The sequence below is a fragment of the Dendropsophus ebraccatus genome, chromosome 3 (assembly GCF_027789765.1).
Source record: "Dendropsophus ebraccatus isolate aDenEbr1 chromosome 3, aDenEbr1.pat, whole genome shotgun sequence".
Taxonomy (NCBI): Eukaryota; Metazoa; Chordata; class Amphibia; order Anura; family Hylidae; genus Dendropsophus; species Dendropsophus ebraccatus.
This window is the reverse complement of record NC_091456.1, coordinates 168,818,062-168,834,662: the sequence shown is the minus strand read 5'-3', so window position 1 is coordinate 168,834,662 and position 16,601 is coordinate 168,818,062. Positions and strand designations below refer to the sequence as shown.

General features: G+C 44.9%; 1 protein-coding gene across 3 annotated transcripts in view; it reads left to right on the top strand.

The window, feature by feature from the left end:
* The window catches only part of FYB1 (FYN binding protein 1), a 96,289-nt gene that overhangs the window by 18,860 nt on the left and 60,828 nt on the right, over positions 1-16,601 (top strand). Inside the window, exon 1 of one of the 3 annotated variants that reach the window (XM_069963096.1) lies at positions 7,009-7,107. The exons of the other annotated variants lie outside the window; for them this stretch is intronic. The gene's annotated coding sequence lies outside the window, so the exon portion shown is untranslated. Of the gene's footprint in view, positions 1-7,008; positions 7,108-16,601 lie in introns of those variants that run through there. 3 annotated transcript variants of the gene reach the window in all.

Genomic DNA, 16,601 nt, shown 5'->3' with positions numbered 1-16,601 from the left:
CCGAATGTTCTTCGTTAGAAGGAGAGCTCCCTGAATTTCTATCTGATTTTCTTGATGTCTTTGATGAAAAATCGGTGGACGAGCTACCTCCTCATCGTCCATACGATTGTGCTATTGATCTAGTTCCTGAATCCAAGTACCCGAAAGGACGCATTTTTAACTTGTCTAAACCAGAGAGAGAGGCTATGCGTGATTATGTTAAAGAGAGTCTACATAAGGGTCACATCCGTCCTTCCTGTTCTCCCCTTGGTGCTGGGTTTTTCTTTGTGGGCAAAAAGGATGGTGGCTTACGCCCTTGCATTGACTATCGGGAATTAAATAAAATCACGATTAAAAATCAACATCCTCTCCCTCTGATTCCCAATTTGTTTGATCAGATTGTAGGGGCCCGGTGGTTCTCCAAAATTGACCTCCGGGGGGCCTATAATTTGATTCGTATAAAGGAGGGCGATGAATGGAAAACTGCCTTCAATAACCCCGAAGGACACTTCGAATACCTTGTCATGCCCTTCGGGTTGTGTAATGCACCTGCAGTTTTTCAACGTTTTGTTAACGATGTGTTTCGCGACTACCTGGGACGTTTTTTAGTGGTATACCTGGATGATATCCTGATTTTCTCTCCAGATTGGTCTTCGCATGTTGGTCATGTTCGTAAGGTTATGGAACTCCTAAGACTTAACCATTTGTTTGCTAAATTGTCAAAGTGCCAGTTTGGTGTTCAGGAGGTCTCTTTTTTGGGATATAAAATCACCCCTAGTTCTTTTGGGATGGATCCCCTTAAGGTGACGGCCATTACCAAGTGGGAGCGCCCAAGGAATCTTAAAGCTTTACAGAGATTTTTGGGATTTGCTAACTATTACAGAAAATTTATTAAGGGGTTTTCAGTGATTGCTAAGCCCTTAACAGATCTTACCAGAAAGGGAGCTGATGTGGATAACTGGACTCCTGAAGCCATTCTGGCATTTGACAAACTTAAAAGATGTTTTTCTGTAGCTCCGGTGTTGATTCAACCTGACTTTGAGCAACCTTTTATTGTCGAGGTGGATGCCTCAGAGGTAGGGGTGGGGGCTGTTCTTTCACAGGGTCCTGAAACTCTCACCAATCTCCGACCCATTGCCTATTTCTCTAGAAAGTTCTCCAAAGCAGAATGCAACTATGATATAGGCAATAGGGAACTCCTTGCCATTAAGTGGGCGTTCGATGAATGGAGGCACTTTCTAGAGGGGGCTAAACACAAAGTTAAGGTTTTAACCGACCACAAAAACCTTGTTTATTTAGATAAAGCTAAGCGTCTTACTCCACGACAGGCCAGATGGGCACTCTTTTTCACACGGTTTAACTTTGAAATCACCTTCAGACCGGGTTCCAAAAATGTAAGGGCAGATGCTTTATCTCGTAGTTTCGACGTCAATGAAGTCCCCATAAAGGAGTCTGAAACCATCTTATCTCCGGGGGTGGTGGTGGCTATACTGCAGCCCGATCTGGCTGCCCAAGTCGTCCAGTCTCAATCTATGGCGCCTAGAAATACCCCGGAGAACAAACTGTTTGTTCCCCCAAATCTTCGTTTGAGAGTCCTGGAAGAAACACATTGTTCAGTTTTGGCAGGTCATCCAGGTATTGCTGGTACCAAGTATTTATTATCTCGTCATTATTGGTGGCCATCTTGGGTCAGAGATACTAAGCTGTTTGTGGAGGCTTGTGAGATTTGCGCCAGGTCCAAGGTTCCTCGCAGATTACCCGAGGGACTTCTCCAACCCCTACCGGTACCTGCTAGACCGTGGACCCACATCTCAATGGACTTCATAACTGATTTACCACCCTCTAAGGGTAAAACTGTGATTTGGGTGGTGGTTGATAGGTTCTCTAAGATGTGCCATTTAATTCCTCTCAGCAAGCTTCCTAATGCTCGTACCTTGGCTTCTCTTTTTATTAATCATATCTTACGTTTACATGGTGTACCAGAGAATATTGTTTCTGACAGGGGAGTACAATTTGTGTCTAAATTCTGGAGGGAGTTTTGTGGTCGCCTGGGCATATCCTTGTCCTTTTCTTCAGCTTTCCATCCGCAGTCCAATGGTCAGACGGAAAGGGTTAACCAGTCACTGGAACAGTTCTTGAGATGTTTTGTTGCAGGGTCACAGGAGAAATGGAGAGAATACCTGTCTTTGGCAGAGTTTGCCCTGAATAATCGTGAAAGTCAGTCTCTCAAAATGTCACCATTTTTTTGTAATTTTGGGTTTAATCCTCGTTGTTCTTCTGTACATGCGGCCGAGTCCATTAATCCATCCGCCGAAAAAATCTACAGAAAACTGTGCACAGTTTGGGCCCAGGCTCTTCAGAACCTGGTTAAAGCCCAAGAAAATTGTAAAAAACAATCAGACAAAAGACGTATATCTGGCCCTGAGTACAGGGTAGGTGACAAGGTATGGCTCTCTACTAAAAACTTGAGATTGAAAACACCATCTGGTAAACTTTCTCCTAAATATATTGGTCCTTATGCCATAGTAAAAGTTGTCAACTCAGTTTCGTTTAAGTTACTGTTGCCTAAGAGTCTAAAAATTCACGATGTCTTCCATAAGTCTCTGTTAAAGAAATATATTAATCCCGTGTTACCGTCTGCTCCCCCTGCTCCTTTGATTATTCAGGGTGAACTTGAATATGAGGTAGAGAGGATTCTGGATTCTCGCCGAGTTCAGAGTTCTTTACAGTATCTGGTTCATTGGAGAGGATTTGGCCCAGAGGAGCGCACTTGGGTAGCAAGTAGGGATATGCATGCACCTCGCCTCATTCGGCAATATCATTTGCACAACCCGTCTAAACCAGGTCCTGTTACTAAGGGTCCTGAGGCCCCTCATAGGGGAGGGGGTAATGTAAGGAACTTACCTTGTCCGGCTCCAGCGGCGTCTCCTTCCAGCTCGGCTCCGGCTGTCGGCTCGGGAGCGCGCCGCTGCTCCGCCCGCCGGAGCCGGGTGGCGTCACGGAGACCCGGCGGCGTCCCTAGCAACCGGGGACGCCGTGGGGTCACGTGACCGTCAGCTGGCCGGCCGGCACGCAGCTGATGTGTTTTGCACTCAGGCTGAGTGACAGGTCGCCCGGCCGCTCAGCCTGCAGTGCAACAGCTGCAGTGAGGCTGGACTCAGGAGGCCGGACCAATTAGCCTTTGGTCCGGGCTCCTGGTCCAGTATAAAGTTTCAGTGTAGCCAGCAGGGTATCGCTGGCTATTTGTTGTCCTGATCCCAGCTCCCCAGTCCCTTGTATTCTGTCCTATCCTTCTCCATTTTGTCTTGCCTGGATTCTGACCTTTTGCCTGTCCCCTGACTCTCCGCTCGGTTCTGATTTTGTACTGCGTTGCTCGTTTGGTTCCTGACTCGGCTAGTTGACTCTCCGCATTTTGTTTGTCTGTCTGTCTGCGTTTTATGTTCTGCACGCATCCAGTATAGGGATTGTCTTCGTGGTTGTCCGCGACCGCCTAGGGTCGACTGAGGCAAGTAGGCAGGTGACAGTGGGTGGGGTCAGATTTAGGGCCCACTGTCTTGTGTCTTATCTTCCCCCAGCCACTCGTGACACACGTGTGCTGTACATACAGGGCAGATTAGATACACACACACATATATATATATATATATATATATATATATATATATATATATATACAGGGGCGTAGCTAATGTCTCCTGGGCCCTGGTGCGAGAGGCCAACTTGGCCCCCCCCCCCTCCTTTCACGACCAAGTGATGCTATTGGTGTGTATATATATATATATATATATATATATATATATATATATATATATACACATACACACACACCAAGACAGATATTACCAATAACACCAGCATATTGGAAGAAGAGTATTATCACCGTACATATTACCGCCATACTGTTACTGACCAAATCCTGTATACTGAGACCAATATTACCAGTAATACCAGTATATAGGAAGGAAACATTACTGCCACACCACAACCACTACCATCACCACCATATTGTTACTGACCAAATCCAGTATACTAAATCACCTCATCCAGTCATATAGAGGTGGCCCCAGCTCTACACAGGCTCTATACACCATATACATTACAGTGCAGTTATATCAGGTGACTCACAGGAGACGTCTTTTCTGATCGGAGTTCTTCCCTTTTCATCTTCTTCTCCATCTGCCCTGGGCCGTTATGAGAACTTCTCCGAGCCACGAATCCACAGAATCTGCCAGACAGACATATTAGTCTCCTCACTCTGGCACAATCCTCATCTATATACATACTGCACATTTGTATTGGCCCCTTTACACCCTCATTTAGTGTGACCCCCTAATAATATTTGCCCCCCTCTGTGTATTCCCTCTCCCCCTATGTTGCCCCCCCCAAATAGATGGCCCCTCTCCTCCCATGTTGCCCTCCTTATAGATGGCCCCCTCTCCCCCCACCCTCCCTTATAGATGGCCCCCTCTACCCCTCCCTTATAGATGGCCCCCTCTCTCCTCACCCTCCCTTATGGATGGCCCCCTCTCTCCTCACCCCCCCTTATGGATGGCCCCCTCTCCCCCCTCCTTGATAAATGGCCCCCTCTCCCCCCTCCCTTATAGATGGTCCCCTTCCCCCCCCTCCCTTGTAGATGGTCCCCTTCACCCCCCCTCCCTTATAGATGGTCCCCTTCACCCCCCGTCCTCCCTTATAGATGGCCCCCTCTCTCCTCACCCTCCCTTATGGATGGCCCCCTCTCCCCCCTCCTTGATAGATGGCCCCCTCTCCCCCCACCCTCCCTTATAGATGGCCCCCTCTCCCCCCACCCTCCCTTATAGATGGCCCCCTCTCCCCCCCTCCCTAATAGATGGCCCCCTCTCCCCCCTCCCCCCTCCCTTATAGATGGTCCCGTTCACCCCCCCTCCCTTATAGATGGTCCCCTTCACCCCCCCCTCCTCCCTTATAGATGGTCCCCTTCACCCCCCCTCCCTTACAGATGGTCCCCTTTCCCCCAACCTTTATAGATGCCCCCCTCTTTCCCCCCACCCTGCAGGCTGATAAAAAACAAAATAAAACTTAAATCACCTGACAACGCGCTCCCACGTTGATCCTCACTCCTTCGGTCTGTCCCCGGCTGCTGCGCAGCTGCCGGGGGTGTCGCGTCTTATCCCCGGCAGCGCGCGCATCCCAGAGCTCCCTGCGCGCCGGAACCGGAAGTCAGGGCCCAAGGCGCGCAGGGAGCTCTGGGATGCGTGCGCTGCCGGGGATAAGACGCGACACCCCAGGCAGCCGCGCAGCAGCTGGGGGAAGACGGAGTCGGACTCTTGTGACCGCAAGCAAAACAATGCTTGCGGTCACAAGAGTGATTGATCGGGAGGGCCTTGCGGGGCCCTGAGGGCCCCGCGGGCCCCCCTTTGTGGCGGGCCCGGTCGCGGCGGCGACCCCCACGACCACGGTAGTTACGCCACTGTATATATATATACACATACACACACACATACACACACACTGACCTCCTGTATATGTCACATCCCAGACCAGCAGTGAAGGGGTCAGAAGATCAGGCTGTATGGGAGGGGGGACAGGGCACACACAGCTTCCAGTTATACCTGCTGGGTTGGCTCTGCTGTGGTGCTGGGCCTTCCTCCCCATTCTCTCTGCTCCGACACAGACAGCCAGCAGCTAGGAGACAGCTGCCCCCAGTGACAAGGCTGTCGGTCATGGAGCTATGGAGAGGGGGCCTGAGGAGGAGGCAGAGGGGCCTGAGGAGGCAGGGGTGCCTGGTGATGTGCCTGCAGTAAAAGTGAAAGTGAAAGTAAGGGATTGTGCCGCCCCCTAGTGGAGCAAAGAATCTGCCGCCTGGGGCAGAAAACTCACTCTGCCTCATGACAGAAACGGCCCTGTGTGCCACCAGCATAACTGATCCAGCCACCACACTTGCAGAGCAGAAATTTGCAGTAAAATACCATATATAAGATAAGACATATGATGGCCAGGTATGGTGCTAATCCTCATGTGTACACACACGGCAGCTTATCCTGAAAAGTCGCCTGAAACAAGAGGCATTCTTTCACATTGAGCACTATGACTTAGCACAAAATAACTAGCGACCTAAAGAAACTACACCAACCTTCCACACAGGGAAGAATTCGCAAATATTGTTGAGTGGACCTGCCAAACTGTTTGGATTTAGCAACGTTCTCCGAACCTGGACACTTGGTGCCTGGAGAAGTTGGATGCCACCCTAGGGCTGCCAATAAAACATGGCCTATGGCTGTATCCATGTTTTCCAGGATTCAATGGGGCGGCATCCAAGTTCTCCAGCCACTGGGAGACAAATGCCGAGCATTTGGGTTTGGAGAACGTTGCAGAACACAAACAGAACGTCAAGTTCACTCAACAATACTTGCTCTGCTTTTGGGAATTCTGTTGTTCTCATGTTTAGCCCCCATTACCAGAGAAATGGACCATCCAGATCAATTCACAGGCCTCAGTTGAGCCAGCCATCCACCACACACTGCTCACCACCACCCCACACCACCATGGTTCCCTCCCAGGCTGATGTCTGTCACAGCCCCAGAAGACCCACCAGAATTGACAACCCTCACCATCACAGCAGGACTCCAACAATATGTCCCTTGCCATGGATAACACTATCCCATCCCCGGTAGTCTAAAGCAGTGGTCTACCGTCCATTCCTCTCATCAGCCACACATTGACTCACTATCTGCTAACAGCTCCTTATATTCTCTAATTTTATACTTACAATTACAAGACACACATTGGCAAACACACATACAAAGTAAGGATGTGCGCTTATTGTGTACGCTCTAGTGATCAGTGTGAGGACTTATTAGAAATGATACTTTCCCTATAGCTTCTCTTATTCCTTATTATTTAGTATGATATTAGCAGAGCAGTCCCTTTCGCTTTCAGCTTCCCTTTAGTCCTAGTTCCTTATTAAACCTTGCTGTTGTATGAAGAGTGTGATTGTTTGCCATTTGGCCGCCGGCTGCATTCACTCACCACAGCTTAGGAAAGTTTATTCGACTACATTGTAACCCAGACGCATTAAGTATAGACGACATTTGTCACCTGACCACAGCTATATACTGCTGATACATCATAGACATTGGGTCTGTGCACGTGAGTACTATTTATGGTATACATGTCATGTGTCTTTGTTATGATGCCATCGCTATATGTGTTGGTATTTTTAGTAACACTTTCCCTATAGTACATACCATAGATCTGACCATCCCACTCTCCCTCAGTAAACTAAGGTATATGGAGTTTGTTGGGATTGCTATCCCCTAATTATTATCTAATAAAACATGTCCACTTTCTTTCAAAAACACCGCCACTCTTGCCCTCAGGTTGTGTGTGGTATTGCAGCTCAGTTCCATTGAAGTGAACAGAGATTAACTGTAATATCGCACACAACGTAAGGACAAGGGTGGCGCTGTTTTTCAAGAAATCCTGGATAACCCCATAAACAAGTTAGTGACTCTGTACTAAGTGTTGTCACTGCCATCAGGGAAAAATAGTGACCGAGTACTTGTGCAAATTACTAACGTACACAAATGTTCTGGCACCATTGGTGTGGTGTAAGGGGGTCAGTGTTTGTGGTCTCATACACAGTCATGGTATAATGCCACTTCTCCTCGGCCACCAGGGTTTCCTGTACCTTCTTCCTTATTCAGCATTGCCAGGCATCTTTAAGAAGTCTCAACTATGTTGGTTGGAGTCCATTAAAAAAAATCCCACAAGTACATCATACAATACCTGCTGAGTTATAGCCAAAAAAACTACACATAGACTAATCAGGTTACAGGCCTATTACGCGTATGACGCTGTTTATTTTGCCATATACCATTATGTGTTTTTAAAGCAAGTCATGAAGGTACCAATATCAGTGGGAGCTAACAATTCAGCTATTATTAACCTCCATTTTTTGAAAAAATTCTTTAGAGATGAATTCGGACTATGTAATGCATTGATTTTTTCTAAATGGAGGAGATGTATAACTGTATCTTTGACTTCAGAAATAGGGGGAATAGAATCCTTAATCCAATGTCATTGTAGGCCCTATTATCTGCATGTTATACCTGGGTATTGTAGGGGCCATTATCTGCATGTTATACCTGGGTATTGTAGGGGCTTTTATCTGCATGTTATACCTGGGTATTGTAGGAGCTATTATCTGCATGTTATACCTGGGTATTGTACTATTATCTGCATGTTATACCTGGGTATTGTAGGGGCCATTATCTGCATGTTATACCTGGGTATTGTAGACACTATTATCTGCATGTTATACCTGGGTATTGTACTATTATCTGCATGTTATACCTGGGTATTGTAGGGGCTATTATCTGCATGTTATACCTGGGTACTGTAGACACTATTATCTGCATGTTATACCTGGGTATTGTAGGGGCTATTATCTGCATGTTATACCTGGGTATTGTAGGGGCCATTATCTGCATGTTATACCTGGGTATTGTAGGGGCCATTATCTGCATGTTATACCTGGGTATTGTAGGGGCTATTATCTGCATGTTATACCTGGGTATTGTACTATTATCTACATGTTATACCTGGGTATTGTAGGAGCTATTATCTGCATGTTATACCTGGGTATTGTAGGGGCCATTATCTGCATGTTATACCTGGGTATTGTAGGGGCTATTATCTGCATGTTATACCTGGGTATTGTACTATTATCTACATGTTATACCTGGGTATTGTACTATTATCTGCATGTTATACCTGGGTATTGTACTATTATCTGCATGTTATACCTGGGTATTGTAGGGGCCATTATCTGCATGTTATACCTGGGTATTGTAGGGGCTATTATCTGCATGTTATACCTGGGTATTGTACTATTATCTGCATGTTATACCTGGGTATTGTAGGGGCCATTATCTGCATGTTATACCTGGGTACTGTAGGTGCTATTATCTGCATGTTATACCTGGGTACTGTAGGTGCTATTATCTGCATGTTATACCTGGGTATTGTAGGGGCCATTATCTGCATGTTATACCTGGGTATTGTAGGAGCTATTATCTGCATGTTATACCTGGGTATTGTAGGAGCTATTATCTGCATGCTATACCTGGGTATTGTAGGAGCTATTATCTGCATGCTATACCTGGGTATTGTAGGGGCTATTATCTGCATGTTATACCTGGGTACTGTAGGAGCTATTATCTGCATGTTATACCTGGGTATTGTAGGAGCTATTATCTGCATGTTATACCTGGGTATTGTAGGAGCTATTATCTGCATGTTATACCTGGGTATTGTACTATTATCTGCATGTTATACCTGGGTATTGTAGGAGCTATTATCTGCATGTTATACCTGGGTATTGTACTATTATCTGCATGTTATACCTGGGTATTGTAGGGGCTATTATCTGCATGTTATACCTGGGTATTGTAGGAGCTATTATCTGCATGTTATACCTGGGTATTGTAGGAGCTATTATCTGCATGTTATACCTGGGTATTGTACTATTATCTGCATGTTATACCTGGGTATTGTAGGGGCCATTATCTGCAGGTTATACCTGGGTATTGTAGACACTATTATCTGCATGTTATACCTGGGTATTGTAGGGGCTATTATCTGCATGTTATACCTGGGTATTGTACTATTATCTGCATGTTATACCTGGGTATTGTACTATTATCTGCATGTTATACCTGGGTATTGTAGGGGCCATTATCTGCATGTTATACCTGGGTATTGTACTATTATCTGCATGTTATACCTGGGTATTGTAGGGGCCATTATCTGCAGGTTATACCTGGGTATTGTAGACAATATTATCTGCATGTTATACCTGGGTATTGTACTATTATCTGCATGTTATACCTGGGTATTGTACTATTATCTGCATGTTATACCTGGGTATTGTACTATTATCTGCATGTTATACCTGGGTATTGTACTATTATCTGCATGTTATACCTGGGTATTGTAGACACTATTATCTGCATGTTATACCTGGGTACTGTAGGTGCTATTATCTGCATGTTATACCTGGGTATTGTAGGAGCTATTATCTGCATGTTATACCTGGGTATTGTAGGGGCCATTATCTGCATGTTATACCTGGGTATTGTAGGGGCTATTATCTGCATGTTATACCTGGGTATTGTACTATTATCTGCATGTTATACCTGGGTATTGTACTATTATCTGCATGTTATACCTGGGTATTGCAGGGGCTATTATCTGCATGTTATACCTGGGTATTGTAATATTATCTGCATGTTATACCTGGGTATTGTACTATTATCTGCATGTTATACCTGGGTATTGAAGGAGCTATTATCTGCATGTTATACCTGGGTGTTGTAGGGGCCATTATTTGCATGTTATACTTGGGTATTGTAGGGGCCATTATCTGCATGTTATACCTGGGTATTGTACTATTATCTGCATGTTATACCTGGGTATTGTACTATTATCTGCATGTTATACCTGGGTATTGCAGGGGCTATTATCTGCATGTTATACCTGGGTATTGAAGGAGCTATTATCTGCATGTTATACCTGGGTATTGTACTATTATCTGCATGTTATACCTGGGTATTGTACTATTATCTGCATGTTATACCTGGGTATTGAAGGAGCTATTATCTGCATGTTATACCTGGGTGTTGTAGGGGCCATTATTTGCATGTTATACTTGGGTATTGTAGGGGCCATTATCTGCATGTTATACCTGGGTATTGTACTATTATCTGCATGTTATACCTGGGTATTGTACTATTATCTGCATGTTATACCTGGGTATTGCAGGGGCTATTATCTGCATGTTATACCTGGGTATTGTAGGAGCTATTATCTGCATGTTATACCTGGGTATTGTAGGGGCCATTATCTGCATGTTATACCTGGGTATTGTACTATTATCTGCATGTTATACCTGGGTATTGTACTATTATCTGCATGTTATACCTGGGTATTGTAGGGGCTATTATCTGCATGTTATACCTGGGTATTGAAGGAGCTATTATCTGCATGTTATACCTGGGTGTTGTAGGAGCTATTATCTGCATGTTATACCTGGGTGTTGTAGGGGCCATTATTTGTATGTTATACCTGGGTATTGTAGGGGCCATTATCTGCATGTTATTCCTGGGTATTGTAGGTGCTATTATCTGCATGTTATACCTGGGTATTGTACTATTATCTGCATGTTATACCTGGGTATTGTAGGAGCTATTATCTGCATGTTATACCTGGGTATTGTAGGAGCTATTATCTGCATGTTATACCTGGGTATTGTAGGGGCCATTATCTGCATGTTATACCTGGGTGTTGTAGGAGCTATTATCTGCATGTTATACCTGGGTGTTGTAGGGGCCATTATCTGCATGTTATACCTGGGTATTGTAGGGGCCATTATCTGCATGTTATACCTGGGTGTTGTAGGAGCTATTATCTGCATGTTATACCTGGGTGTTGTAGGGGCCATTATCTGCATGTTATACCTGGGTATTGTAGGGGCCATTATCTGCATGTTATACCTGGGTGTTGTAGGAGCTATTATCTGCATGTTATACCTGGGTATTGTAGGAGCTATTATCTGCATGTTATACCTGGGTGTTGTAGGAGCTATTATCTGCATGTTATACCTGGGTACTGTAGGTGCTATTATCTGCATGTTATACCTGGGTATTGTAGGAGCTATTATCTGCATGTTATACCTGGGTGTTGTAGGGGCCATTATTTGAATGTTGTATGAAACACTAAGCTATAAAGGGCCATGTAATATAATATGGAGAAAATGATTGGTAATATAACTGCACACCTTATGGCGGTATTATATGGGCCCCGGATGATGGTGTTATCAGGGTACACATATTATCATCTTTTAAGCATTGTATAATATTGTATGAACAGAGCGACATGGAATTAAGTGGCAACAGCATATACTATCGTGTTTTATCTGCTGTTTTTAGTGGGTGATGTGCAAGTTTTACAGTATGTTTTTGTATTTATATAATATGTGGGTATATATACTGTATATACTGTAGGTATTAGCTATATTTATGCATATATGTCTTTCTGTAGAAGATTAGATATTGTCTGTATTCATGAGCTGGGAGATTCCCCACCTACCTGCCTCCGACTGACAACTTCTCACAACTGGTATGGATTCAGAGAAGTCAGCAGTCAGAGGCCGGTAGCTCTAAGCTCCAGGACAAAATCCCGGGCTCATTGCTCTCTAATACATACAGTGCACACACCGCATAAAGTGGATGAAAAACAAAACAAACAGAAGTTTTGTAATTTGGGGGGGATTTGGGATTTTTTTGGGTTCAGTGTGCAGTCAGGAATTTATATAGCTTTTTGTTGTAATTTTCCACACTTCAACAGCTGACACTACTACCAGGGGCTCACATCAGCAGTGTAACAAGGACTCATGGGGCCCTATATTAAGAAACTGTATGGGGCCCCCATGAACCCTGTACACCCCTCCATGTACATACCCACATGCTGGTGCCGGCAGCCAATGGTGTCCTGTCACTATGAGGGTACAGGCGGGAGGTGCAGGCAGTGACTGTGGATGGTGACAGTGCTTCATCCTGTCTTTCGGTTGGGGGTATATGTACTGTTGGTGAGTGAGCTAGTACCATGGAGGCAGACCATGAGTTTTACTGATGGTGACAGATGGATGGTGGAGAAAACTTTATAAACCAACACACACCTATAAAAGTTCAACAGATGTAAGTGCAAATGTAGTGTGAGGAACTACAGAGTCCAGCAGTTAGACTTAACCAGGTGCACACTTTACTGTAAAATTCTTCTTAAAGGCACAATACAGAATAACAGTCTCTCTTTCAACATGCTGCAATTCGGGTAAAACTTTGCTTATCTCTTTAATGAGCTGGGGACTTGGAATTTTCAAATATATACTTGAAAATATACTTTTTTCCTTCACAGCTTCTCACTGATGGACTTTAGAATATACTTCTGAGTTCACAGCTTCTCTCTGGCGGATAACACTTAGATATAAATTCTGAATACTTGGCTAACTTGAATTTAGCTTAATTTGACCTAATAGACTTGTCTTTACCGACTTTACCTGGCTTACGGTGGTGACGGAGGACTGCCTGCAGGGTGTTAAGTGTAGTGGGCCCTATTCAGGACCCTTAGGTATACAGCTGTAGGAGCTTAGTGAATAGTACCTAAATCCATGGGTATGAACATCTGCCTATTGCTGTTCGTGGGTACAGAGTGACATAGATTTAGGAAGGCAGGCCCCACCTAGAGCTAGTCATCAGGAGGACCCCTAAGGACACCCAGGCATTTGTAGCAGAGTTTTTGGATTCAGTTGCACTTACCTAGCTGCTGACTTTTCACCTGTCTGTTTTCATGGGTCAAAGAATATAGCCACCCAGCGTGGATAGGGTTTCCCACTTTTGTTTTCCTACAGCAGCCTCAACATGTGGATCACTAACTGGACATGGCTAGGGTGAAGTGCTTGAAAAAAAATAGAAATAGTCTCTCATGGATAGTCCTACAAACGGGTCCTGGCCTCTAGGCCAGGCCCTAGAGAGTACTCCTCAGCTGGAACAACTCTCTGTATACTCTTTGACTAGACCAGTGCTTCTCAAATTTTGAGGCACCCCCTAGTTGTTGGTGAGGCAGTTTTCAAAAAATGACTATAAGCGGCACAGTTCTTTCCCTGGCTGCAACAATCTCTGGTTTAGGAACGATATTGACTCATTTTATAGTTATTTTAATGCTATTATGGAGTTTAGGAGACAAATGTAGGGTAAAATGAGCAATAGTTTTTTGCATTGACTTCCACCACAGATGGTGAGATGAGGCCCAGGCATTACTTTGCTTTGTCTGAGAAAAAGTTTGAGAAGTGCTGGACTAGACCTTAAGAGCATAACAATACAAGCACCTATACTTGCTACAAACAGCAGTGGAACATCCGCTTTGGGACAGCTTTTCAGTGCACATAAAAGAAGTAGTGCCTCTTGCTGATTATGTATTGGAATAAGTAAGCGTGCAGGAGACACAATGCATGAGTGTACATATAGTTTTGATAGCGGTTGTGTCATAGCGAGGTGCCATGATTCTGTAACATCTATCACCTGTGGGATATAATTTAGTCACCTTGCAGATTACAGCATCTGATATTGCTTCACCGCTTCCTGTGTGCACTTATATGACAGCAATAAATGATCTGTTCAGTGATGGTTACAGCACCAGCCCACGCGCCTCACCCACAGGTACAGTAGTTAGTCAGGTTCAGATATACCCTAGGCTGCAGTTCCCACATACACAGGTACTAACCATTCCATCCAAGTCACATACAGTATAGGGAAGTCCCGCTATGGCATGGTACAATGGAAATTAATAGGGAAATTTTGCACAATTGCAAAGTCAACCATGACACATAAGAAGGAATACGAGGGGTGTAACTATGGGGGGGGGGGGCATTTATACCTGAACACCTTTTTACTATAGTGGATACAGGGGGAGCATTTATACCTAAGCATCGGTATACGATAATGGATACAGGGGGAGCATTTATATCTGAACACTGTTACACTAAAGTGGGTACAGAGAGGTGAAGGACTTACAGTATAGAGATCAGCCTGAAAGAGAGGAAGAAGACTGAGCTGTAAGTGTTGTATGAGTATGTAAGTCAGTAATGTGCATGTAAGTAAGTGTGTGTCAGTCAGTGTCTGTTTCAGTAATGTGTGTTTGTAAATGTTAGTGGTGTCTCAGTGTGTGGATGATGAGTGCATTGTGGGTGGATAGAAGAGGGGCCCGCTGAGGCTCTGTCGACCAAGGGCCCGCAAAAACCTGCAGCCAGCCCTGCTGATGGGCATTGCCTGAGGAGGAGGGGTCATGTTGTAGAGATTCCCTGACCAGTCGGAGAAGTTTACGGGCAATGCTCCTTATGAAATATATGCAAAGCAGTTCCTCTCAGAAAGAAGAAGGAAAGTCTGAGGAAATTCATTATCATTGTTTGCGCTTCGTCAGTAAATCGCTATTTTGTCTTGTTAGCTTTCACATTGTGGGAGGAGCTTATTTGTTCTGTAAAATATTGTAAGAAAAGAAATAAAAGTAATAATAAGTATAAGGGTACGTTCACACTTACCGGATCCGCAGCTGATTTGCAGCAGATTTGATGGTGCAGAATTGATGCTGTGTTCAGTCATTTAAATGAAATCAATTCTGCACCATCAAATCTGCTGCAGATCTGCTGCGGATCTGCTGCGGATCCTGTAGGTGTGAACGCACCCCTAATGAAGAAAATATAGCAAGAGCAGCTGAACCACACAAGACAACAAAAGAGCAGAGCAAAAAAAGGAAGCACAAAAGAGAGAACTGTACAGTTATCATGCAAGACAAGACTGTGCTAATAGTGAAACACACAGACAAGTGTGATAACGCCGACACGTCCCCGCAGTAACACGCTGTGCTGCCAACCGCTTAGGCTTTGACCATGTCCTGGAGCCTAAATCCTTTAAATCCTTTAGATAGCTCATCAGTCTATTTTTCCAGGAAAATCCCTTTAAATAAAGATGCTGAGCAGGATAGGTGAAGGACAAGATTTGAGGGTGCACAGTATAACAACAACCTGTCAAGAGTTTTGTATCTTGGCACATTTTGGTCATTTCTATTTGAATGCTGTGTTCTGTAGTAGACAAACTTGATCTGTATTTGGCTCCCTTTTCTACCCTGAGGAAATTGGCACGTAGGAAACATGTAGGGAGTATAGGGTATTATACACTCTGTCACAAAAGAATATATGCACCATAAGGAAACAAGCTACTATTACCAATCTTAAAGGGGTATTTCCCCCCAAGAGCTTAAAAATGCTCCCATACCTAGCTGGTTTTCCTCACCAAGCTTTCTAGCTGCTGTCATTCCTGAGTTACAAGTTTTTCTAAAAGCAGATGTAAATCCAAGATGGCGCCGTCCAGGAAACTACATTTCCCATTATGCAGTGCTTGTACCTGCCCCGTTAGCTTTTTTTACTGCCTCCTGCTCCTCATTACTACACAGTAGGGATGGGAGGGATGCTTGCTGTCAGAGACTGGAGACCAGTCTCTCTGACAGTACTGCTGTGTCTCCGGTCTCTCAAAGCAGGCTTCCCTCCCACCAACATCCCACCCAGGACCGCTGTCCAGCAACCCTGCCGGCACAGCCTTCTTTCTCCCTGACAGTGCTGCACAGCCGCCCCAGCCCCGCTCCCATCCTGAAACCATGCCGGCATAGCCTTCTTTCTCCCTGACAGTGCCGCACAGCCGCCCCAGCCCCGCTCCCATCCTGAAAGCCTGCTGGCACAGCCTTCTTTCTCCCTGACAGTGCTGCACAGCCGCCCCAGCCCTGCTCCCATCCTGTAACCGGATGCCTGGATGACGGAAAATGGTCTCTAATCAATGCTAGCATCATTGTTGGTGCAGATGTGGTCAATCATCCATCTTATGATTGCACGATCCTCGCACTCATTTGTGTTTCAGGGACGTCGAAGTGTGCATATCTCTTACCAGAATACATTCCTGCCGAGTTTCATGATTGTGGCTCGACTTCTTCAGGGTACATATATTTCTTTGTGACAGACAGTATATGTGTCTATTATA